This window comes from Zootoca vivipara, chromosome 4, assembly GCF_965207765.1.
Source record: "Zootoca vivipara chromosome 4, rZooViv2.hap1.1, whole genome shotgun sequence".
In the NCBI taxonomy this organism is placed as follows: Eukaryota; Metazoa; Chordata; class Lepidosauria; order Squamata; family Lacertidae; genus Zootoca; species Zootoca vivipara.
In genome coordinates this window covers 19,749,350-19,776,243 of record NC_142587.1, presented here as the reverse complement: position 1 = coordinate 19,776,243, position 26,894 = coordinate 19,749,350, and the positions used below count along the sequence as shown (strand labels likewise).

The 26,894-nt window shown below is 44.3% G+C and overlaps 1 long non-coding RNA gene across 2 annotated transcripts in view; it reads left to right on the top strand.

Annotated features, from left to right (window-relative positions):
* The window catches only part of LOC148685853 (uncharacterized), a 208,790-nt gene that overhangs the window by 122,598 nt on the left and 59,298 nt on the right, over positions 1-26,894 (top strand). For both annotated transcript variants that reach the window (XR_015949835.1, XR_015949836.1), the window contains exon 2: positions 3,468-3,755. This is a non-coding gene — a long non-coding RNA (uncharacterized LOC148685853). The remainder of the gene's footprint in view (positions 1-3,467; positions 3,756-26,894) is intronic.

Genomic DNA, 26,894 nt, shown 5'->3' with positions numbered 1-26,894 from the left:
TGATCATTGGCGATACATCCTGTTCTCTCAAAATGGCACCACTACTGCCAAGAGCTCACAGACTCAGAGGTACCCTAGAGCAGGGCTGGGGAACCCTTTTCAGCCTGAGGGGCAAATTCTATCCTAGGCAGCCATCCAGGGACCACTGGTGGAGGAAGAGGGGTGCGGTAGGTGCAGCCCACCCTGGTGTGTCATCCCTGGGGGGTGACATCGGCGCAACCCCCCCGGATGCTCGCCATGGGCAGCACCCCTCTGGGACACTTGCCGCTCAACACGGGTGGCGCCCCTGTGGGAGGCTAGCCCCGCCCCCGGGAGCACAGCATGTGCGCCACTCCGGGTGCCAGAGTAGCTAGCTCCGCCTCTGCCAGGGACCACATGCAAGCGGTGGGTGGGGTCAGAGACAAAATTGGGCGGAGCCACAAATGTAAATAATACCTTTATACCATAGACTTGTTTTTGAACATGCTCGTGTACCCATCTCTGCTCTCCATCCAGCCAAATAAGAGTTATGGGGCATGTTCCACTCTAGCCAGGCAAAAACACTCAAGGTGGGTGTGGCTGGGGAGGAGTGCAGGGCCAGACAGAGAAACCTGGAGGGCCGCATTTGCCCCCCCCCGGGCTTGAGGTTCTCTGAGCTACAGCATGACATTCCCAGCTGCTTTTAAGCGGCTGGGTCAAAAGCGATGTTAGAGCCAAATGCTCCTGCAAAATTGGAGGCTATGCTCTGCATGGCTCAAACTGCGGACAGCCGTTTCGAACTAACCCATGAAAAATAGGTTAAAGCTCTAACGGCGGTTTTTGTGTGCACTCTCTGGGAGTCAACAGGGGCAATTTGTGGGCTTCCAAGGGAGTAATTTGGCATTTAGTTAAGTGTAACTAGTGGAATAACATAAAAGAGATATGATAACACCTCTGAGCTTTGCATTAGTTATACTTTGTCAGGTGTGAACTTTACCGTGATGAGCCACTTAAACTTTTATGGAACCTCAGTGTACAGACGCATCAGGAAAGGTGTTTTACTGTAAGAATAAAAGTTAATTTGCCCTGTTGTATATTCTCAGCAAGGAAAGTAGCCTATATAAAATAAGTTATGGTATATAAAGCAACTGGCAAAGGTTTTTCTTTTGCAAAAGTCCATGTGAACTAGTAGGCTGTAGCCTTTCCACATTTATAATGTCTCGTATGTCTAATTCCTAAACAAACATTAGCAATCCCCTTTCCCTCTTATATAATATTTTACGGACTTTTCGAGATTCGTAGAGTCCTAGAATTGTAGAATTGGAAGGCACCCTGAGGATCATCTAGTCCAACCTCCTGCAATGCAGGAATATGCAGCCGTCCTGGGGGTTGAATCTCCAACCTTGGCGTTATCAGAAGTGTAAAGGTAAAGGTACCCCTGACCATTAGGTCCAGTCATGACCGACTCTGGGGTTGTGGCGCTCATCTCGCGTTATTGGCCGAGGGAGCCGGCGTACAGCTTCCGGGTCATGTGGCCAGCATGACAAAGCCACTTCTGGCGAACCAGAGCAGCACAGGGAAACACCGTTTACCTTCCCGCTGTAGTGGTACCTATTTATCTACTTGCACTTTGACGTGCTTTTGAACTGCTAGGTTGGCAGGAGCTAAGACCGAGCAATGGGAGCTCACCCCGTCACGGGGATTCGAACCACCGACCTTCTGATCGGCAAGCCCTAGGCTCTGTGGTTTAACCCACAGCGCCACCCGCGTCCCTTGCATCAGAAGTGTAAGACAATGGCTAATAAGACTGGACTGAAAACAAGCAGGAAGATTTTGATAATTGTGCCCCTGCCACGATGGACACAGTAGCTGCTTTTAGACACAAAGCTTTAACCCCCCTCATCTAAAAATCCAGAGTATCTTTAAAATTTCCGAGGTTATGTATGTGAATGGAGCAACTTTTAACACTCAGAAGTGTAATGTTAATAATGAACATGGTGATAAAAAGGTTATTGTTAATAAGGAAAGTCTTTCAGTAATAGACTGTGCATGTAGCCTGCAAATTAAGGTTGGGGAACCTCTGGCCATCCAGTTGTTGTTTGACTACCACTCCCATCACCCCTATACAATCTTCATACTGGCTTGGGCTGATGGGAGTTGAGGTTCAACAACATTTAGAGAGCCACTGCCCCATCCTTGCAGTAAACACACCGAAAATTGCAATCTTATTGGATCACGTTATAAAAATAAGCTCAGGATATGCTTTTCTTAGGACTAGTATAGAACTGCTTTCATGGGACATCAGACATTTATCTAAATAGTTCCCTTTCCTCTCTTTTCTACACTTTAAATATTTCATTGGATTGGTGTTTTGTCCCCCCCCCAAAAACCCCTACAATTTCTGCTGTGCAATTGATTTAAAAAGGTGTGGCATACCTGTGAGATCTTTAGAGACTCTGCAAGATAGCTTTCAATACATTCTACTCCAGGGAATGAAAAAAACACACCTCTAATTAAAATAACTGCATGGAGGTTGGAATAATAAGTGCCACTTTTCAAGATGAATAAACACACTTCGGAAAAGTTGAAATGGAAATACGGTAGGTTTTGACATAACCTTCCTCTCGTCACCCAAATACTTGTTCCAGTTTGTATATATAGCAAAAAAAAAAAAAGTATTTTAAAAAAGTCAAGTTAGCAACTTGTGCATATTGCAAAACCAGTGGGTGTTTTTAATCACAACCCTGTATATTTAACTTTTTGTAATCTATGCATTGATTTATGAAGGTCTGGTCCTCTGGGAAGTGCCCATAAATTCAGATGATCTCCCCCAAGTGCTAGATTGTGCACAGGAGTCCTTTATTTATCTGAGATTTTTTTTCCCTTCCTATTTTTACCCTCATGCAGCCAATCAGTCCTCTAGTGACTCAACATCTGAGGAGACTCAGAAGCACAAGTCATTCCAGCAATTCTATGGAATAAATTAGATTCTTTAATGCATTTGCTGATCAGACCGTGGAATAATTTATTCTGTCGGGCAGAACTACCTGGATTTGCATGTTCTGAAAAGGTCCACCACTTGCAAGAGAGCAAAATATTTGCAGTCCTGATATAAAGATGCTTGTTCTTTGATAGACAAACACTCGATGGTTGCATCACCAAAGTTTTGTAGCATAGATGTGCAGCTCCACATCTTTTTAGACAAATGCAAAAGTTGCTAAGTTTTAGAAATATCACATTCCGAATTTTGCACATTTGTTGTTTGCATTTCAAAAGGCAATTGTTTGCTTAGATGGGCCACTGTGAAAATAGGATGTGGGACTAAGTTGGTTTTTGGCCTGACCCAGAATATCTCTTTTTGTGTTCTTATGGCTATCTATGATATATATCTTGTTTAATACGTGCAACAGTTCTCTAGATTGTAGCCCATATGTTTTGTAGTATGAGGTAACAATCCAGATTATCAGGATTCTAAATTTACATTATTCTTTACTCTTTTTTTCTCAAAGGGATAGAAATGACTCACATCCTATTAGAAATTCACTATAAACCAAACTGGGACATTGAAACTCTGCATATATTGAAGTGACAATATGGATTACAGCCTTGATTTCCTTGGAATGGGAATTTGCATACAACAATATTCAGCATATATTGCCACGAAGCAAACAAAATCAGTGGTGGTTTTTCTCTCAGAATTTAAGAAATGAGACTCGGTGAAAAAGACTAGAACCATGAAGAATACAGGTGTAACCTGAAGATAACAAGATATATCAAGCACATGTGTTTACTACTAGGTAAGATATTTTTATTCTTATTTATCCAAATATATCACTATGTAGGTATAAAATGTGCAAGAATGAAATTCTGTGAAAGGATGTAAATTGGAAGGATAATTTCTTCAGCCAACAAGGCAATGCAAGCTTCCTTCATAGAAATGGTTTCTAGCCTGCCAAATTGTTTTAACTAATTTCAATATTGTTATTAATATTTTTGTAAGCTGCCTTTGCCCATGTGGCAAAGAGATAGTAAGAAATCCAATAAAACAAAAACAATAACAAAGAGGCCATACTTGAATCTATGCGTATTCAGTTAGAAATAAATCTACCAAATTCAATGACATTTGCTCTCTATGGGTGTGAACTCACACATTTTGGGAGGAATTCAGTGCCATACTAAGTTAAAGTCCCGAACTGGTGTACTAGTGGAATGGCATGTGTAAGAGAAGGCCAGGAATCTAGGGCTGCCATATGTCTGCTGGACATAATTGGAATTTCAAGGGTGGAATTTCTGAAGGTGCTGTTTTGGGGTCTTTGGGGTCTTCCTAAAGAAAGCCCACCAACTTCCTGGGTATCCTGATTTTTACTTTTTGAAATATGGCAACCCTACAGGAAGCCAACATGGTTATCATGGCTGGTTGCAAAACAGATTGCTGTGGTCCTGATATTCCTGTTGCACAAGTGGTTTCACAACAAGGTGGCATTGTGGTCTAAACCACTGAGCCTCTTGGGCTTACAGATCACACATATATGCCCACAGACAGAATTCAGAACGTTTTGATACATAATTCTAATTTCATGATGAGGTATGTTAAGATCCTAAAGACATCATCATGATTACATTTACTACATAGACATTGAAAAGGAGCATTTTAATACCCTACACCCACCGACGCAGATCTACTCACCCACATTTCCAAAATGCCACTAAATGCAAGGGAGTGCCCGGCTACGAATCCTGATGATGACCCTATTAAGCAGGGTGTGGGAGGCCTAAACTCTCTAGTTAACACCACCATTTAGAAATAGGATTATTAGAGCCAAGAATGCATTACGATTGATTTGCAAAAAATAAAATTGCATATGCCTTTTATTTTTTGGCAGTTGGACATACAATAAGAAACTATCCTTCTCTTAAGCAATATTATAATATAGGCAGATTATATCATATTTCCACCTTCCAGTACTATCTACATAATCCTCCCATCTCTGTGCCATGCAATAACTCTGCATGTCACTGTGCTGCATCAACCCGCATTGCACATACCAGGTTAGTTCCCACACAAGTGGGTCTCAATAATTTTGAACAACAGCATTTTGAGCAAGAGCAAGAGTGGTTGCATCCTACTTTCCATAGCGATGGCAATTAGGACTGCGTGATTAGACAATGGGACGCTATTGGCTTGAAGTGGAATAATTGAGTGTATCTTGTTTGTTAATCAGGCTAGCCCATTTAACTAACGCTGAGCAGCATGTCCATTATATCTACTGACAATGACAAAGGAACGGGTCCCACTTTCATCAAAATCAGTTTTGCTTGTCCAGTTTATTAAGATGGCCCTGGCTCAATGTTTATAGGCTTTGTGGTTTATCATAATTTATTTGGCTGTCAACCAATTAAACCAATTTTTCATTCAATTAGCTGTGCTCCAGCAATAGATGAATTAATCAATATATCAAACACTGCTTGTACCATCCCTTATCCTGGACAGCTACTTAAAGAGATTTGGTTGTACTGGTGAAGGTAGACTAATGAAACTTAACATTGTTTGCGGTTGTCGGCATCATAATGCAAATATGATAGCTCTGGTTCAGCAGGAGAAATTCTTGTGCAGAAGCTGGCATCAATACACATTGCTAAGGTGGTCACAAGCATCTAGAGACACATCTGTATCACAACAGTTATACGGACCCCATTCAATCTGCTTGATATATCGTTTGATGTCCAGGGAGGGGGTTGGGCGTTATTAGTGTTTGTGACTACAGTTAGACTGCAACCACTGAATGTCTGAAAACTATGATTGATGACTAGACATCCTGGATCTGAGAGCAATTTTTAAATCTTATAGAGGGGGATAATTCCATGGATACTTTGAAACATCATTGAACTTAAGGATCACCAGTTTGTAAATTCATTGTGACATTTGTTTGTATTTGGATATTGCCTTGAACTCAGCCACTGGTTTGTCTGAATGATAGTTGGCAAACACTTGTCAAGAGCCACTATGGCAGCCACTACAGGCAGCCAACAACATCCAAATACTAAACAATATCTGACTTTCAGTTACAGATGCTGGGAGCTATCCAGCAGAACTGTACTCAGAGTAGACCCATAATCAGCAGTGTAACCTCTGCATTCTACCCTCCTGCTGCTTCAAATCAGCCTGCATGGTAGCCCCGCATAAAACACGTTTGCCAATGCCTAGTAAATAGAATGGGTCTATTTACCATTCATCATAACTTCGTACCCTGGAGGACACCCATTTTTCTGCCATGGGACACAAGTCACCAATGGTAATATAGACAGGGCCCGAGTCAAACATAGGCAGGGCTAGAGCCCAAAATGTGGGTGAGTTCACCTTCACCCTTTTCTCTCTCTTTCTGCCGCCTCTTCGTTTCCCTCCTTCTCCTATCTGTTTTATTGCATCCCCCCCCCCCAACTTCCATTTCACCTACATGAAATTAGGGTTGCAGCTTGCTCATCTCTGGATTTGTAGCAGAACTTTGGAGAGCCACTGCCAGTCCATGTATACAAGCCCATAGGCTGAATAAAGCCCAGCAGAGACCCTGATTTGAGCCCCCGAGAACATTTCCTTCAACCCCACCCAACAGCCCTCATATGTGGTGTCAGGTGTGGGGCAGGTAAAGACAGGCCTGCAGAGGAACAGTTGGGACTTCAAAGTACGCTTCTGATTATTTCTTGGCAAATGGGGCTCTCTCAGAGCTGACAGCAAGTCCCACTGGGATTGGGAATGGGACTCCCTATTGCAGCCAAGAGGTCTTGTTGATTGGTCCTGACAGCATGCCTTCCAAAGGGTTCATACTGATGTCAGGTGATTGACGGGTGGGCAACCCCACCCACCCAAGCGTCCCATGGGAAGGAGGCTAGGATCCAGTTTGCCGATCAGGGGGGGGGGAATCCCTGCAATTGCAATATCAGACAATTCCCTATACTCTCATTGTGCTTAGTAATGTAACCTAAATATATTTGTTTCCGTGCTGAACTCAGCAACATGCCAGACTGGAGTCAGGGTGGATCATTGTCTATATTTGTGTTTTTAAAAATCAAAGCTTTCTATTAATGCCTATGATCATTAATGCTAAAAACAAAAAGAGGCATTTTTAAAAGTGAGGTAATGGTTTATTGTATTGTTTGATGCTTCCTCTTTCTATCAGGGCTGGGAAGTTGAAGGCAACCTTTACAGGGTGACTTTTCTTTGGAGGAGAGAGAGCAGTGCAGCCTCGAGGCTGGTATTGTAAAACAAGCAAACAAAGCTACTTACAAGTTGTCAGGGACTGGCTGGACACTGAGAAGCGGTGGCCGGATACTGATGAGTTGGCACCGGGAGAAAGGGCGTTGGAGACTGACTTGGAAGAAGGGATCTGTGATCTGGGGGAACCTGTAACAGGCAGGAGATGAATGTCAGAGGCAGGAGAAGCTGCAGGATTGGTGGGAGAATAGCAGGTATGGTAAAGGTAAAGGACCCCTGGATGGTTAAGTCTAGTCAAAGACGACCTAGGGGTTGCGGCGCTCATCTCGCTTTACAGGCCGAGGGAGCCGGTGTTTGTCCACGGACAACTTTCTGGGTCATGTGGCCAGCATGACTAAACCGCTTCCGGCACAGCAGAACACTGTGACAGAAACCAGAGCACACGAAAATGCCATTTACCTTCCCGCTGCAGCGGTACCTATTTATCTATCTTTCGAGCTGCTAGGTTGGCAGGAGCTGGGACTGAGCAGCGGGAGCTCATCCTGTCGCGGGGATTCAAACTGCTGACCTTCCGATCAGCAAGCCCAAGAGGCTCAGTGGTTTAGACCTCAGCACCACCCATGTCCCACCAACAGGTACAGGAGGAGAGAGGGAGAGGTCAGTCTGGTGTAGAATCAAAGGCTTCCACACCTCCTCCTCCTCCTGCCCCCACCTCTCCTGCTCCACTGTCTCCCAGGATCAGAAGAGGATTGAAGATGGAGTAGCTTTTTGTAGGCAATCAACCTAATTTTTCTGAAATCCCCCCCCCCGGAAATTCCGGATGTATGACAACCCTAAGAAGGAGGAGCAGAAGCAGGCATAGTCTTCACCTGCTTGCGCACAGGTCAGGTGGAGGAGATACATAAGCCAAGGTTGGGGATGGGGCCTCTCTGTTGCTGCAACTGGTTCATCACCTAGGAGTGTCTGACAGATGGGCACGTCATTCTCTAACTTGTAAATGTGCTTATGACAATGAAGAGTTGATTCCTTGCTCTGGAGATTCCTCACCTGAGAGTGCCATGACACAAATGTATAGGAGTGTAGGAAAAAGACATAGGTACGGTAGAATAACAACATCCCTCAAAACCATCTCAGAACGTTGAACTAGATGGACCGCTGGACCGATCCTCAAAGCAGGACCTGAGTGCAACCACATTCTCCCCAGTTCTGGTTCCCATAAATTGATATCCAGGGACATACAGCCTCTTGTGGGATGGAACACTGGGGCAGACAAGTCACAACAGTTCCTAGAGTGTCCACTAACAGGAACTCACCTGGAGGGACACCTGACTACAGGTCAGTTCCTGTCCCCTCCTGATATGCAGATGAGATTAGCTGATTTGAGCCCTAGCCTGCATTCACTCGCTCTCTTAGCTACTTCCTCCTTCGATGGGAACACATCTTCAGAGAATCTCTAGTTAGGATGGTTCTCACTCTAGGCTTGCAGCCAAGAGTGAGACCAAATGGAGTCTTACTTTACTAAGTAGTCTCTAGATGTATATATATACTTGTAACTTTTCTAAGCAAGCCTGCCTTTCTGAGATTATGCTGTAACTCAGGATGAAACTGTAAGTAAACTCTATCTTATTTTATAAACACTGTGTTGTGTATTTCTTTTAAGAGGGACAAAGGGGACCTTTGTCAGGAAGTGTAATACTGAAGTATAATGTGTAATATTGTTATAGAGATTCTAGCGAATCTAACGCACATGCTTTGCTGCGCACAAAAGGGGAATGTCACTCTGCTGATATTGGAAGCTTGCTAACACAAGCTTGGATAGGATCTATCTAATAATATATCCTAATCCACATCCCTAACATTCCCACACCTCTGACGATGGAGATAGAACATGCATAGACCTGTAGAGCCACAGGTTGTGCTAGGCAGTTCTTAAGTTTTTATAGGTGAGGTGAGGTGAGTGATCCAGCCCCACCAGCCCCACTCCTGGGTGAGGCTAGTTGATCAACTGTCTCCCAGTGAAGGAAATAGTCAGGACAATTTCTCTCTGAAAATGAATGAATGGATGCCTAAGTCTAACAAAGACAGCTGTATTCACATTCTACCCACCACCCACCCCTCGCTAACTGCTTTCCCCTTCATTTGGCGTTGTGTAAGACCTGGCTTGTGAACAATTTTGTTACCATTTGCATCAACAATAAAATGGTTTATTATTACACAAATCTGCCCAAGGGCTCCTGTAGCCAGCATATACATAATAGCCTGGATTTTTTAATATATATATATATAAATCAATAATATATCTGCAAGTTCCTTTTACCCAAGGGATCGAATACCACTGCAGGTTTAAGTGGCTCTCGGGTACTGCGGTTACAGGAGCTTCAGGAGAGGACATGAAAATAATGCATAAAGGACGCCAAGATAAAAACCCTCTTAAACATCCATTTGCAAGAAGATGATGAAACAAATCCAAAAAGCCCATTTCAGCCTTCCTGATCAATCCTTTGCAGCACATTTTATAGCCACCAATAAAAGGATTTTAATAATCCCGTGGACAAAAAAAATAAATGCAGAGGTTATATTTTTTCGGTTACATCTGTGATGCTCAAACTGCACAATGCAATTAAATATGCAAAAATTCATACTGGTATTTGGGGACTCGTGTTGCTCTTCAATTGTACATATGTCCCATCGACATTACTGGGAATTATGTGTGAAGATAGAGAGCGAGGTCTGTGTGTAGAAAGTACATTTCGTGGCTTCCCCCCTGAAAGAAAGAGACAAATATTTTGTTCTCAAGGTATGGCTGCAATTTGCCCACCTCTCCTAGAGGCACTGGTTTGAAGACCCTGGAATAGAGTGGATCCTGATAGCATTTTCTCCCATTGCTTCTATTTCTGATTCTTAGGCCATGAGTGCCACTGCTTATTTATTTATTTAAGGCATTTACATGTTGCCTTGCAGGGCTAGCCCTCCTGAGGCGACTTACAAATATAATTAAAACAATATAAAACCATTTTTTTAAAAAAAATTATATATATATACAGTTGCAAAGCTAAAAATGGCAGCAGTTTAAAAGCCCAGCGCACCATTTTTGAAAAAACACAGACTGAAACAAAAGCGTTTTAAAGATCTACCGGAAAGCTATCAAAGATGGGCCATGGTAGAGGTTAGTACATAGTGGCGTAGTAAGGTCAGGTGGTACCCGGTGCAGAAAATTTCTTGTCACACAGACACATTGAAATCTTTTTGTTGAGCTTTTTTTGGGGATTCCTGGGTTTGGGTCCAGTGTTCCCTCTGCTTGTTTGCTCGCCTGCCTCCTTCGCGTCCTCTCCCTGCATGCCTCCTCCACCAGCTTGGGAGTGTGGGGCTGTAAAAATGAAGGCAGAAGGGGTGGGGAACGCAGCAGCTCCCATTCTTCCCCAGACAGAAGACGGTAGGCAGGAGTCGTGGCCGGGCTACACCCGAATGTCACCACCCCCCTCGGAGATGACACCTGGGGAGGTCCGCCCCCCACCGCCCCCACCTTGCTCTGCCCCTGTTAGTATATTAGGGAAAATGGGGTACCTCGACCTTAGTCTGCCCTCAGCCACTTCCCACCTGCCTGCCTTCTTCCTTCCAAATCATCCTGGGGTGGCGCTTGTTGTCAGCTTCCTCCTCCTTCTCAGTGATGCTCTTGTAGAACTCAATAGTGAGGACAACACTAGGATGAGTTGGCCATGCCTGTCTTTGACTCTGGCTCCCCCTCCTGTTGGCCTCCTTGCTTTCTGGCCTCCCACCAAACCCAACAACTACAACGTATTTCATTTCAGCGATTTTCAGGGGCTCATACTCGACTCTGATAATCTCGATTGCACTCAACACAATAAAACATGGTAAGAGCTGTTCGGCAGTGGAATTTGCTACCAAGGAGTGTGGTGGAGTCTCCTTCTTTGGAGGTCTTTAAGCAGAGGCTTGACAGGCATATGTCAAGAATGCTTTGATGGTGTTTCCTGCTTGGCAGGGGGTTGGACTGGATGGCCCTTGTGGTCTCTTCCAACTCTATGATTCTATGATTCAAAGGAGGAAACTATTTTGTTTTGCAGACCTGTGCAGTCATTTCTTGAAGATGTTACCAGAGCGGGGTAGGTTTATTTGCACCTCCAGGAAGATGTGGGTTTAATTTAAGCCACGCAGAGGACTTTGTGTTCCAGAGTCAGACACATGTTAAAAACACATGCACAAACAAGCAAGCAAGTGATGAGCTCTCTACTAATTTCAATTGCACATACAGTACTGTATTAATTGGCTCTTTGACAAAAATAAGGGGAAATAACGAAGTGGCCATTGTGAAATGTAGCAACATTCAGAGTTGTGCCCCTTCAAAAGTTTGGTGAAAGTGGTACATTTGTGACACAGTCAGGGCTTTTTTCCAGCTAGAACTCTCTGGAACTCAGTTTTGACACCTCTCAGGCAGGTGCCATTGCCATGATAAGAGAACAAGGGAGGTGTTTGTGATGAGTTCCAGCTCCTCTTTTTCTAGAAGATTAGCACGGGACACGGTACTTCGTATTTTGTTTCCTCCTTTCGTCACGAGACCTGAGTTAATCAACAACTTGCTGGATTGCCAAAAGAACTGCTAGATGAACGAATGAATATTTAATTAAATGAGCCAATAATGAGGCGAATGTGCAATGAAAGCTGCTAAACATTTCTGCCTGCAAACACTGAATAGTTTGAATGAATGTTTTGACTTCTAAGAGCACTTGTACTTTGAACTGGTAAATAGACAGATTTAAACTTTGCTGAAATATTCTTCTGAATACTACAATTTTTTTTTAAAAAAAATCCACCACAAGTGAGAGGACTGAGGGATTTTGCGACAACTGAAACTGTTCTCGAATAAATCTTCATGAGGGTCTTTACAACCCACAAACTTAAGAACCCCAGCCTAACAGTCTTCTCGCTGCCACCACCACTGTTGCTATTGCTTTTGACAAATAGGAAGAGATTCTACCTCAAAGCTCACCAGAATCTGACACATTCCCATCCAGGATTTGCTAGATTCCACTCTAATTTCATTCCCGAGTCACTTGTTTTTTCCCTTACCTTGTTATTGTTTTGCCACGTCCCATCTTTGCTTTGCTGAAAGACCACTAGGTTCTGCCTAGCTCTTCTTAAGATAGATCAGATGCCACCAGACTCTACCCCTCACCAACCCATAGCTGCCAAGTTTTCCCTTTTCTCCCGAGGAAGCCTATTCAGCATAAGGGAAAATCCCTTAAAAAAAGGGATAACTTGGCAGCTATGCACCAACCCCCTTGACCCATGTCTTCTGGACCTATTCAGGAGATCAGTGTTTTAAATATCAGAAGTTGGCAACCACAACTGAAGCTGACTTTGTCTGTGATGTCTACCTTTCCTGGAATATTCATTCGTCATCTTTGGAGTCCTCTCCTCTCCAGATGCAGTTAAGCTACTAGTGCTGAGTTGCAGTCAAATGTCAAAACATATGGACCCTCTAAATAAGTTCAGTCAAGAACAAAACATCCTAAATGAAGGGGCTCAATGAGAGGTGACATTTGTGAACACTAAAATGAAGTGATACCTGATGGATTGCTATGAATCCTTGCATATACATAACGTATTTGAGTTTGGCTTGTCTGACAAGCAGGTGTGAGTTAACCCTCTGCATGTTGCTAGACCACAACATTCCATCATTCCTGATCATTGGCCCATATTGGCTGGGGCTGATGGGAGTTGGAGGCTAGCAACATCTAAAGGTCACTGTGTTGGCTACCCTGGGCTAAGGAGGCCTGGATTCAGCCACTGTATCTCTGCCTAATCTACTTCCCAGTGGAGACTTCATAACAGAACAGGTTAACTGCATGGACACCATTTTGGCTCCCTTGGAAGAAGAGCTGCAAAGGCAATAAATCCATTGATAGATTTTGTAATCTGAGCCTTCTTTTCTCATCCCAGTGTCTTGGGTTGAATTTTTTTCACACAGCCTAGAACCACCCAACAGGCAAAAATGAGATCACAACCCTATGTACAGTATACAATCCCTGACTTGGGCGTCATCTGCACTACACATTTAAAACAGTATCGTACCACTTTAAACACCCAAAGAATCCTGGGAATCCCATAGTTTGAGAAGGGTGCTAAGAGTTGTTAAGAGACCCCTGTTGTGTGGCAATGTCCCTCCCTCCCCGTAAGAATAAAGACACACAACACATCAGATAGATTTAAATGGGCAAAAAGACCACAATTTTATTGGTTACAGGTGTTGAGCGGTATTGGCTTAGGCATTGGACCCTAACCGTCTATATCTGACTCCAACCCGTGTGTTGGACGTCCGGGAAGAGTTAACCACCTGTAAGGAGCCAAGTGATGTACATCAACCGGAACTCCTCCTGTGATCACCGTTAGGGGCATTCCTTAGGGCCCTAACCTCCCTAGGCTTCGGACCAGACCACGCCCCTGGAATCCTTTAACGGAATACTCCTCCATTTGCAGGGCAGGTGATGGCGCTACCTGCCCTCCTCAGCTCTAATGCAATTTCCAATGCCTAACCGCCAAAACCAATAGTTGTGATGAATTGCTACGAGGTAGGCGGAAAAGCCCCCTTGGCTAGCCCAAGTGGGAAAAGTCCAACCAGGCCCCTTGGCCAACCAAGGTGACCAACCGAAGTCCATAGCAAGGTCAAAGCTAGCCTAAAGGGTGGGTGGGCGGGCTGAAAGAGGGCGGGTTCCTGCCCTTCACCTGCTTAAAGGAAGCAGGACACGCCCCCTGGCCAACAGGATTGGTCAGCCCTCGAATGATGCAGGTGGGAACCCCCAATCACTCAGGGGCTGAGCTCTCAACCGCTGCGCGCGTGGTCAGGTCGTGACACCCACAACTCCACCTCTGACACAGGCGCGGAAGTGGTTTTCCTAACATCTTCAATTTCAATCACCATAAAACCTTGGGAGGTTAGAGAAATCCAGAATTAGTTGCCAGCAACTCTGGGGGGTTGGCAACAAAACTTTCTCTCTCTCTCCCCTTTCCCCCAGCTAGACAAAGATGGGTGTGCGTGCACCGCAGGCTCAAAAACAAGGCACAGTTTATTTTCCCTGGTTGGTTTTCTAAGAGTTTCATACATGTCTAGAAATTGTTTTTTGCAATGAATGGGTATGCTGTTCTCTCTCCCCACCCCCAGCCCGACTCCTTCCCCTCTCTCAGTTGACAAACATCCATAAGGCTCTTTACAAGATCTGAAAGAAACTTAATCATCCTTTAGCAGGGAACTGATGGAGATCTGAGGCCAGAGCCAGCAATGATCAAATGCACATTTCAGCTACTCTTAAATAGGATTGGAGGGAAATGAAGCTGTTTGAAATGGGTTGTTCCTAGCCACTGCCGCAGGGACGACAAGAGAAAATTTGATTCATATTGTTAGCTACTGGGATTTGTTTCATCATCATCATCATCATCCACCGTCTTCTTTTATTATTTTTATTTTTACTATGGACTTTTGATGCTAACTCTGGATATAGAAACCTCCTGTTTCTAGCCCCCCCTCCCCTTTTTCTTGACCGTTAATACCGATAATTATATCTGTATTTCTTAAGAATATTATGAGTTGCCATTTCTGCATAGTAGCAGATTGAATTTATTCACCTTACGGATATATTATTATCACAGATAATAACTGCAGCATGATAATTATCATTAATTATTCATTTGGATTAAGAGGCAAATCGGCTCCCATTCAAGGGTCTTCCAGGGAGCTGCTCATTGTTCCAAGAGGGCTGTGTGGCACTGTGACTAATTTGTGTGTGTGTGTGTGTGTGTTGATGCTGGTCTGACTGGTCCCATACATATTTATTGGAAAATATTAGAAAAGGAGTTTGCCTCCTTTCAGGACCTAAGCACTAAAAGAGACATATGGCTTCTGGAGGTGCCCTTTGAGTAAGGACGTGCCACTCTCTATTAAAGGGTCTGCATCCGCAGAACAGCGTTGTGGTAAATCTGAACCCCCCCCCCCATTCCTGAGGCATGCACATACTCTTTAAGCCTGTGTGTGCTAATATATTTACATAATAGCTCTTAGCGCAAATAATAATTAGGTGGGGAGCCACACAATATGTTGTTCGCGGAAGGTAGGCCTTTGCAAAATTGTGAGTTTGTTGTTTGGTCGTGTCTCTCTCTGTGTGTATTTTACAGCTGCTCTGAATCAATGTGCAAAATCAAAAAAAGGAGAGGGGTGAAAATCAAAAAAGGGGGGAGGGGAATAAAAAAATAAAAGCATGGGAGAGGAGGGACACATGATAAATAATATAAATGCTAATTTCCATATAAAGATTTCACTCTCTTCTGATTAACCAGTCATACAATCTCTCTCACTCTCTTTCTACCCACCCCCTTCTCAGTAATCATCCTAGCATAATACTGAATGAAATGTCTTGAAGGTGAGAAAATAAAAAATGAGCACCTCAGGACAGATCCAGTATTTGGACATTCATATCTGATTCATATCAGGTCCTCCCCCATGCTTTTCAACATCTACATGCAGCCGCTGGGAGAGATCATCAGGGGGTTTGGGCTGGGTGTTCATCAATATGCGGATGATACCCAGCTCTACCTCTCTTTCAAATCAGAACCAGTAAAGGCGGTGAAGGTCCTGTGTGAGTGTCTGGAGGTGGTTGGAGGATGGATGGTGGCTAACAGATTGAGGTTGAATCCTGACAAGACAGAAGTACCGTTTCTGGGGGACAGAAGGAGGGTGGGTGTGGAGGACTCCCTGGTCCTGAATGGGGTAACTGTGCCCCTGAAGGACCAGGTGCGCAGCCTGGGAGTCATTTTGGACTCGCAGCTGTCCATGGATGTACAGGTCAATTCTGTGTCCAGGGCAGCTGTTTACCAGCTTCATCTGGTACGCAGGCTGAGATCCTATCTGCCTGTGGACTGTCTCACCAGAGTGGTGCATGCTCTGGTTATCTCTCGCTTGGACTACTGCAATGCGCTCTATGTGGGGCTACCTTTGAAGGTGACCCGGAAACTACAACTAGTCCAGAATGCAGCAGCTAGACTGGTGACTGGGAGCAGCCGCCGAAACCACATAACACCGGTCTTGAAAGACCTGCATTGGCTCCCAGTATGTTTCCGAGCACAATTCAGAGTGTTGGTGCTGACCTTTAACACCCTATACAGCCTCATTCCAGTATATCTGAAGGAGCATCTCCACCCCCATCTTTCTACCCGGACACTGAGGTCCAGTGCTGAGGCCCTTCTGGCGGTTCTGTCGTTGCGAGAAGCCAAGTTACAGGGAAGCAGGCAGAGGGCCTTCTCGGTTGTGGAACGCCCTCTCACCAGATGTCAAAAAGAAAAACAACTACCAGACTTTTAGAAGACATCTGAAGGCAGCTCTGTTTAGGGAAGCTTTTAATGTTTGATGGATTACTATATTTTAATATTTTGTTGGAAGCTGCTCAGAGTGGCTGGGGAAGCCCAGCCAGATGGGCGGGGTATAAATAAATAAGTTGTTGTTGTTGTTGTTGTTGTTGTTGTTGTTGTTGTTGTTGTTGTTGTTGTTGTATATTCATTAATTCACACTCAGTTCCATATATTCCAATCCCATTTCCTGTTGGCCGTGATTTGCCATCCTTTTTCTTTTTCTTTTAATGTTCATTCTATTTCCACTTCTTTCAGGAGAATCGTCAGAGACTTGGTAGCTTTTTCCTCTGAATTCACTCCAAATTGACTCAGAATCCTTTCTCTCTCAGCTATATCTTGGCCAGCTTGGGATGTCTCTTAATCTCGCCGTCCATGGCTTCATTCCACTCCTCCAACATCATAGCTCTAACATTTGGCTGTTTCATTATTCTAGGCACCTGTGTGAACGTCTTCTCCATTTCAGCATCTACTGCCTCCAACTTTACCATTTCACTCTCCTGTTTTGGCAATCCTTTATCAATATTGTTCCCCAAAGGTTCTGTGTCCTCTTTAATTTCATTCTCCATTTGATCCTTCTCCAGTCCATTTTCAATCACTATTTTATCAATCTCAGCTCTGTTTAGTTGCTCATCCAATAATTGCTCTAAGGTGCCAACAGTCAATGGGGTGTCCAACAATGTTTTTGCCATGCTAAATATTCTTGATCTTATTAACAATTCAACCAGCAGACAGATCACCTCAGTCGTGATTTTAATAGTCTCATAAAATAATTAGAGAGGGGGAGGCTTTGCAGATCTTATGCCCTTGAGGGCTATTATGTGGCGTTTGGGCAAGATGAAGGTTCCTCCACTCTAGGTCACTTGCCCCCTCTGGGCTCCACAAAGCTTCTCAGTCTCCTGGCACGGGAAGTGGCTTTTTCAGAGTATCAGAGGTTAATTCCTTGTTCCCAGAACAAATGTTGCCATTTCTGATGTCAGAATTGTCCAACATAGAATTTAGATGGATGTTGCTGGCAGATGGTGAGATATATCACATTGGGAGATGAGCAGTTGAATGAACCCCTAAAGTTGTGGATAGCATTATTAGGTCCCAGCAGGGGCAGAGCAAGCAGGGGACGGGGGGGTGTCACTTGGGGCCATGCCCCTGCGCCCTTGCCTCTGCATGGCAGCTCGGAAAAAACAAAAAAAGCTGCAGGTGCGCTGGCCGAGCAATTGTGCGCCGCGCAGGTGCCTGCTGGAGGGGGGGTGGCACTCGGGGCCGTGCCCCAACCCCATGATCGGCACCTGAGCCTGGAGGCTCTATTTAGGCTCTGTTTAGAAGTCACGGGGTTGCGATCCCCCTCTACGTAGCGACGCTTGCATCGTTACGTAGCGACGCTGCGCCCCCCAGGGGCATGGCAATTTGCTGCCCCGGGTATCGCGGCGCCTCGCTACGCCCATGGGTCCCAGAAGAGTACTACCATAGTAGACATGGGGACAGAGTTGGCATCTGAGTCTGCCAGAGGGGCTGCTCCACTGTTAAGTATGTAATTCTCACTGTCTGGACCTTTCTGCATTTTATTCCAATCTGACTTCACTGTTCATAATTTATATACTCACACAAAACCATGCATCTCTATTTATCTGGGTTACTCAAGATAACATGCTATTCATCGGATGAAGTGACTTTTAATACACAAAAGCTTATACTATCACAGATCTGTTCATTTTGAAAGTGCCAGGTTGGCTTTTGTTTTCCTGCAAGAGACTAACATGGCTACCCCTCAGGAATTAGAAACCTTTAACAGTTTGGAGCCCCTTCATGGATCAATGCCTTGAATCTTAATGCCTTGAATTAAGATTGCCGGAAGAAATATCAACAACCTCAGATATGCAGATGACACAACCTTGATGGCAGAAAGCGAGGAGGAATTAAAGAACCTTTTAATGAGGGTGAAAGAGGAGAGCGCAAAATATGGTCTGAAGCTCAACATCAAAAAAACCAAGATCATGGCCACTGGTCCCATCACCTCCTGGCAAATAGAAGGGGAAGAAATGGAGGCAGTGAGAGATTTTACCTTCTTGGGCTCCTTGATCACTGCAGATGGTGACAGCAGTCACGAAATTAAAAGACGCCTGCTTCTTGGGAGAAAAGCAATGACAAACCTAGACAGCATCTTAAAAAGCAGAGACATCACTTTGCCGACAAAGGTCCGTATAGTTAAAGCTATGGTTTTCCCAGTAGTGATGTATGGAAGTGAGAGCTGGACCATAAAGAAGGCTGATCGTCGAAGAATTGATGCTTTTGAATTATGGTGCTGGAGGAGACTCTTGAGAGTCCCATGGACTGCTAGAAGATCAAACCTATCTATTCTTAAGGAAATCAGCCCTGAGTGCTCCCTGGAAGGACAGATCGTGAAGCTGAGGCTCCAATACTTTGGCCACCTCATGAGAAGAGAAGAATCCTTGGAAAAGACCCTGATGTTGGGAAAGATTGAGGGCACTAGGAGAAGGGGACGACAGAGGACGAGATGGTTGGACAGTGTTCTCGAAGCTACGAACATGAGTTTGACCAAACTGCGGGAGGCAGTGCAAGACAGGAGTGCCTGGCGTGCTATGGTCCATGGGGTCACGAAGAGTCGGACACGACTAAACGACTAAACAACAACAACAACAGTTTGGAGATTCAAACGAGCTTCCCTGCATCTGAATTGAGGGCATTCAACTCGCTGAGGTGAGATGGCTTAGAAATGCGAATGTTCAGCTGCTAAGCTCTAGTATCTGCTAATCAGACCCATTAAGAGAGGCTTCTTAGAGGATTTTTAATTTATTTATGGAAAGGTATTTTTGCATGAAAACCCAGTTAAGCTTGACAGCTTGTTTACAATAGGGCCCTGAAGACACATTACACAATGCACAACAATATAAATATACATTTGAGATGCACACTTCAGCTCATAACATTTGTTAAACATCTGAAGAGCACAGCGATCAGGTATTCAGCAAGGGCTAATTCCCCACTTATACAGGATGTGGACTGGGGGACTGCTGTGACTCGATAACACAGGAATGGCCTGTTACCAGGTGCATCTTTTGTGACTGCCAGCTATCAGTCACAATAGCTATAGACTGAAGCCAAAGATTTGCCTATTGTTGGCTTTCAGATCAGTGTATTAAAATGTATGTACCATTCCTGCCTCTTCTCAACTGTCACTTTCTTCTTCTACTACTTTTTAAAGAAAATTTATTAAATTTTCCAGTTAAACACATTTAAACAAAAACAAAACATACAACCACAAACACAACAACACATAATAAACACAAATTTTTCTTCTTAACATCTTATCAATTATTACAATTGTCTTTGCTCTGCCGAGCTTTGACTTCCCTCCTTCCACCCAATATGTTTTCTTATCCATTCCTATCTCACAGTTCCTTTATTCCTTCTACCTAAAGTCAATTCGTAGGATTTATTTCAGTCCTGCAAGTGTCTTTAAACTTCTACAGTTCTTCTCCATATAGTCCACAAATTTACTCCAATCCTTTTGGCATAGCTGCCAAGTTTTCCCTTTTGTCGCGAGGAAGCCTATTCAACATAATAGAAAATCCCTTAAAATAAGGGATAACTTGGCAGCTATGTCCTTTTGGAACTTTGACTCTCCCTGGTTTCGGATCCTGCTAGTCAGTCTTGCTAATTCCGCATAGTCCATCATTTTCGTCTGCCACTCTTCAATCGTCGGTAACTCCTGAGTTTTCCATTTTTGGGCTAACAAAGTCCTAGCCGCAGTTGTCGCATACATAAATAATACTTGATCTCCTTTCACTATCTCTTGTCCTATAAGTCCTAATAAAAAAGCTTCTGGCTTTTTGGGAAAGGTGTATTTAAGAATCTTTTTCAGTTCGTTATATATCATTTCCCAAAATCTTTTGATTTTTTTTGCATGTCCACCACATATGATAAAATTCACCATCCTTCTCTCTTCATTTCCAGCATGTTTTGCTACTCATCCTAAACATCTTAGCCAATTTTACTGGTGTTAAATACCATCTATACATCATCTTCAAAACATTCTCTTTCAGGGCAGTACATGCAGTAAATTGCAAAGTTTGGTTCCACAATTTCAACCACGCGTCATATTCAATATTATACCCAAAATCAACGCACACACACACACACCCTTAGTTTAACATCATGACAAACCTGTAAGGTTGAAATACAACAGCTGATCCGACTAGGGATTTGGGGAAAATATCAGGTGTGCCTTTTGACAGTGTCAAAATTCACATTTGGATAACGTGCATTACTGTCTTCAGCTGTCCTACTAGAGTTCTATATGGAAATCTCTCAAGATCCATAACTCACAGAACTCAAAAGCTATGTTGTTTATCTGCAATAAAAAGTGTAGTATAAGTACATAAAATGAACATAAAAATTAATAAATCTGGAACTATGTACATTTTGCAGTTCAGAGGGTATAGTAAACCTCCAGGATTTAGTACTTTGTGCAGAATTCAGCTTTCTGAGAACCTCAGCAGGCATTTACTTTAAAAGTAAGTTTAAAGTAAAAATATTCAAGTTTCTGTGGCTAAAAACCTGAAAGCATATAGGCAATGCCTGAAGCATGACTGAATAAGATTTCCAGTGATGAGAAGCAGGGCTTCATTGCCCTGCATGTCACCTTAGCTCTCCTGATGAAAAACAATTTTTGAAAAATAGCAAAATAAAAATATGTCAGACTAAATGTGTGTGTGTGTGTGTGTGTGTGTGTAGGGGAGAAAAAGAGAGAGAGAAAATCCTTCGATAAATATTTCTAGGGCAGTTAAAAGAAGAAATCATGCAAAATGATCCATTCTGACAAGCTATAACTTTTCCAAGACACAAGCATATCTTTAAACTGGTAAAGAAGAGAAGACAGTCACAGTGTACCAATCTGCTCAGTTGGCATAACACAGGCAACTCACAGAATAAGGAACAAAGACATGGCATTGCCATGCTTTTAAGCACATCCCAGAACACATAGCCCAACCTTTCATTTCCAGATCTCTATAAAACATGCAATATTTGACAATGTGCCCAGTTTTATGCTCATCATTACTGTTACTGAGGGCATGAGAATTAGATTTATATTTGGACACATGAACATTTTTTTGTGGAAGCTCAGTCTGCAGGTTTCTCAAGCCAGAGAGAGGATATTTCACGAATAGCCAAGACTCTATTGGCTTCGATGGGAAATGTTCCAAAGCTTCCGTTTTGGCATGTTCTAATGTATTTACTGCCTTGGTGCCTGAGCTATATTCTTAGAGCTGTGTTGGGAGCAATAGCCTTTTGCCGAGTTAGAAATGTTCATTATAAAATTCATTGAATAATTAAGCAAACGGTGACCTCTTTGTGGATATTTTGTGAGTCGGAAGAGGGCGTTAAATTCTGCGGGCTGAATTATTTATTGTGAATTATTGAGACAGCTTTAATAATTCTTAATTTCAAGTGATTTTGGTTAAGGAAACAGCTGCATAAATCAGTCAACACTGTTAATCCGTTCTGGAGCAAATTGAACATTCCTGATTCATACACTTGTCACTTCCAAACATTCCTTGTTCCTCTTGCTTGGACAAGCTGATCTCAGAGCAATGTACTCAATCAGCTGAACCAACTAGTACGTTTCTTCCTATGCTCTGCCACATGAGGCTGCAAGTAGCAAATCTACATGTTGGCGAATGTTCTTATAGAATGCCCACCCCATTTATGGGGAGAAGAGAATTTGCCACATCCCTGGAAGAAGAGGAGAGGCGGTATCTCTCTTAGGGAAGACATTGTGAGCTGAGGGTGATTTCACCCAATGGGAGAGGTGGTGGCAGACTATTTAAGCCTGCTGTTCCCCACACTTTCCCCTCTTCTTTATTCGGCACCTTCCCTCCCTCCCTCCCTCCCTTTTGCAGTGTGGGCCTACAGGCTAGTTGTCTGTTTCCAGGGGCTGAGTAGGATTTTTTTTAAAGACCTCAGTTGGCTCCGGGTCTTCTCTTCTTTGCCTACTCCCACACTGTTGGGTGATGTTTGTTGGTGTGGTGGTCCTTCAGTTTGGCTAGTTGCCATGTAATCCAGTCAGGTGAGAAGATTCCAGAAATAATGGAACACTTACCTGAGGCAGGGTTGGTTTGTGGGCATCCCTTAGCCACTGTTATCAAGCATGGCCTAGAGGTGCCCAGCGACCTAAAGGACACAGTGGGGTACATGTTGGCCAATGGGGCCAGGGTGTGCCTATTGGGTTCTTACACCCAAGGTCCACGCAGCAGGGAGGCAGCAGGGAATCTTAGGAAACCTTCCTATGTGCACACAGTGTGATAGGGGTAGAAATTATCCCCATCTATTCATGAACACCTGACTGGACTTAAGTTGATTTGGTTACATTGGTTGAATCTGACTCGTTCATTTGTTTTGAAGATCCTCAAGTTGCTATACAGTGGTACCTCGGTTTATGAACACAATTGGTTCCGGAAGTCTGTTCATAAACTGAAGCGTTCATAAACTGAAGAGAACTTTCCCATTGAAAGTAATGGAAAGTGGATTAATCTGTTCCAGACCGTCTGCGGGGTACTTAAACTGAAGCGTTCATAAACTGAAGCATGGGTGTAATTGGTTCTGGAAGTCTGTTCATAAACTGAAGCGTTCATAAACTGAAGCGAACTTTCCCATTGAAAGTAATGGAAAATGAATTAATCCATTCCAGATGGGTCCGCGGTGTTCATAAACCGAAAATTCATAAACCGAGGTGTTCATAAACCGAGGTTCCACTGTATTTAATAAGCAAAAGCTATTTATCCACATTTGGCTGTCTTGACTCTCTTTCCTGGTGTACTGGCAATCATATAATTGTAGAGTTGGAAGGGACCCAAAGGGTCATCTAACCCAACCTCCTGGGGTGGGGAAAATGTTCTCTGCTCATAGAAACTAGTATGTTAGGAAAGAGGATTCTCATTTATTTATAGCAGGGGTCTGCATGCCAATGGTGGGCGGGGCCAGAGGCAGAAGTAGGTGGAGCCACAGATGCATAACCTCCAACATTCCACCAGTGGAAATTGGGATGTGTCTTTTGGTGCTGCGCTCTCTTGTGAGTCAGCTGGCTTGCCTGAGAGTGTGACACTAAGACATGCGCTGTCATGCAAGCCAGCTGATTCATGGGAGAGCACGGCATCATTGCAAGCACCAGCCCTAGCTACAAGCGCTGGCTCATCCTCCTCCCCAAGCTTGGCGGTGGTGGTGCTGGAAGAGGAAAATGGGACATTCTGGGATCAAACGAGAAGTCAGGATGGCTTCTGTAATTCCAGGATGCCCTGGGAAAATTGGGACACTTGAAGGATGTGCAGATGGGACTTCTCCCTTTGTGTGGCAGCTCCTTCCATGTACAGTTGTTTAGACGGCACTGTCAACATACAATTGTGCATTACAAAGTTTCGCAAGCAAAGTTTAGATCAATCTCTTTCACGCAGCAACTTAAAATATTTCTTGCTTGACCAGAGTTTCTTCTTCTTAATGTATTTTAAGTGGAAGTCATTCAAGTATACAAACCCAGAGAGCCTGGGAATGTACCATTTTGGGGTTTTGTTTTGTTTGTTTGTTTGTTTGTTTGTTTGTTTCCCTTCTCATGTAAAACAGAGAGCAGGGCTGTGCAAATGCACTCGTAGAATATGCTTTGCTGCTTTTCTCTTGTATTATATATAGCTTTAATACCCCAAGAAATAAAAGTGCTAAACTGTGGCTCTATATCTCATTGTGCCCCTAAACTATCCTGTGCTAAGCATGACAGAGACTCCATGCCTTGAACTGTGGGAGTTTTCACCCTGCTCAATCACGGAGCCTTTCCATTATAAGCGGAAACTCCTAACCTCAGCAGTCCCTTTGCTGCATGATTAATTTGTTTTATGGGTGGCAGAGTGCATTACAGAAGTGTCTGATGGCCCCGGGGTACAGCTTTCTGGCCTTTATATGCCTTGCCAACATCGGCCTTATTTTCTCTTCCTCTCTTCTTTCTCCTTTGCTTCCGTTATGCACTCAAATATCAAGCACCGTATTACTGGTAGCTTTGCGGGTGTTTGCACTCTCTCTCTCTTTTTTCCAGAAAGCTATTTTTATGTTTTTGAACATCCTTAGGAAATGTAGAGCAGCAGTGGGGAACCTCAGTCTCAAGGGTTGAATGTGGACCTCCGCTCCTTCCCGTCTGGCCCTCAGGACTCTCCTCCAGCCACTCTCTTCATTGGCCCTGCTTTGCACACACTTAGATGGCTTTTGCCTGGCTGGAATGGGACCTTGAATTCTGATAATGCCTCCTGCTTCCCCAGAGGGGTGTGCGTGAGTGTGTAAAGAAATAATCTACAGTCATACCTCGACAACCGAATGCTTTGACTTCTGAAGGTTCCGACTTCCGAAGTCGACAACCTCCAGAATCTTTTAGCCGTGTGCGCCCGGCGCGTGCGTTCTGCACCTGCACAGAGCAGCACACGTGGCCGGCGCTTCGACATCCGAAAACCTCGACTTACGAAGACTGCTGCGGAACAGATCGTCTTCGTAAGTCGAGGTACCACTGTACTGTACAAAGGTGACATGTATATTCCTGGCTCCACCCACTTTTGCCTCTGGCCCTGCCCACCATTTCCATGTGGCCCCTGGAAGATTGCCCAGATAGGAATGTGACTCTCAGGCTGACAAAGCTTTCCCCATACCCTGCCACCCCCAACCTATGGCATTACACAGTGTCATTTTTCTAGGAAAAGAGGTGCCAGAACTCCCCATGAACACCTCCCTAGTTCTCTTAGAATTGAGTTCTGGCTTGGGGGGGGGGAGCCCTGGCATTACACAAGAACTTACCCTGGGTTAAGCCTTACGTGGAGTGCTTGAAGGAGCTGGGTATGTTTAGCCTAGAAAAGAGGCGATTGAGAGGAGAGGTGATAGCCATCTTCAAATATCTTAAGGGCTGTCACATGGAAGAGGGAACAAGCTTGTTTTCTCCTCCTCTGGCAGGTGGATTTGAACCAATAGCTTCAAGTTACAAGAAATGAGATTCCGACTAAACGTCAGGAAGAACTTTCTAGCGGTAAGAGCTGTTTGACAGTGGAGCAGTCTCCCTCAGGAGGTTGTGGACTCTCCTTCCTTGGAGGTTTTAATCAGAGGTTGGATGGCCATCTGTCGTGAATGCTTTAGCTGAGTTTCCTGCATTGCAGGGGTTTGGACTAGATGGCCCTTGGGTACTTCCTGCACACATAAGATCAGACCTGCTGGATAGGAGCATAAAATGAGATCAGACTCTGTCCCTCTAGCCCTGCATTGTCTCCTCTGACTGGAAGTAGCTCTCTGGAGTCTTTCTCACCCCCTATTCCCTGGTCCATTTTAACTGGAGATGCCAGGGATGGAACCAAAGACCTTCTGCCTTCTGCTCTAAACAGGGGCATAGGTTCGCCCCCGCCGAGGTTGGCACAAATTTGGTGCTTCTGCATGCTGGCTCACAGTGGCTAGGAGCTCACTTGCCCATCGCCACAATTCCAGGACCACTGCTCTTGGTTGCCAAGGGTGTAAGGAATGTAGGGGCACCTATGCAGCTCCTTGCCAAGGGCACAAGGGATGGGGTGTGCGTGCCAATTCAGCTCCTTGTCAAACAAGCCTAGGTACACCTCTGGCTTTACCATTGATATCAAAGGTCCATTTAGTCCTTCAGGTATAGGGCGGTATAGAAATTAAATAGCCCAGCATTTCCCCCCTTGGTTATATTAAACACCCACACAGCCCAGACTCAGGATAGTCAGAACAGGAACATCCGGTTAGGCCCTGATGGCTGGTGGCCATTGACAGGCCTCTCATTCTTTCCATTTTCTCATCCTTTCTTCAAGCTATTTGAGCTAATGGACCTCTCTACATCTTGTGGCAGTGAATGGGGTAAGTCACTTGTATGGGTAAGGGGTCACAGAAAAGTGGCCCAGCATGTTGTTTTCCTGCGGAAGTTCCCACGTTCAACCTTGAGCACCTCCAGTTGATAGGATGGAGGTAGCTGGTGAAATCAAGCGTAGGCAATATGAAACGAGATGGACATTTCAGAAGCGTAGAGTCTTGGAATGTTAAGAGTTGGAAAGGGTTCTGGAGACCATCTAACGGAACCCTCTGCTCAATGCATGATGTGCAATGCAGGACACAACTATAGCATCCTTGACAGATGGCTGTCCAACCTCTGCTTCAGCACCTCTGGCATTGCAGAGCCCACCACCACCAAAGACAGGCTGTTCCATTGTCAAACAGTTCATACCATGAGGAGGTTTCTCCTAATGGTTAGCCAAAACCAGTGTCCTTGCCA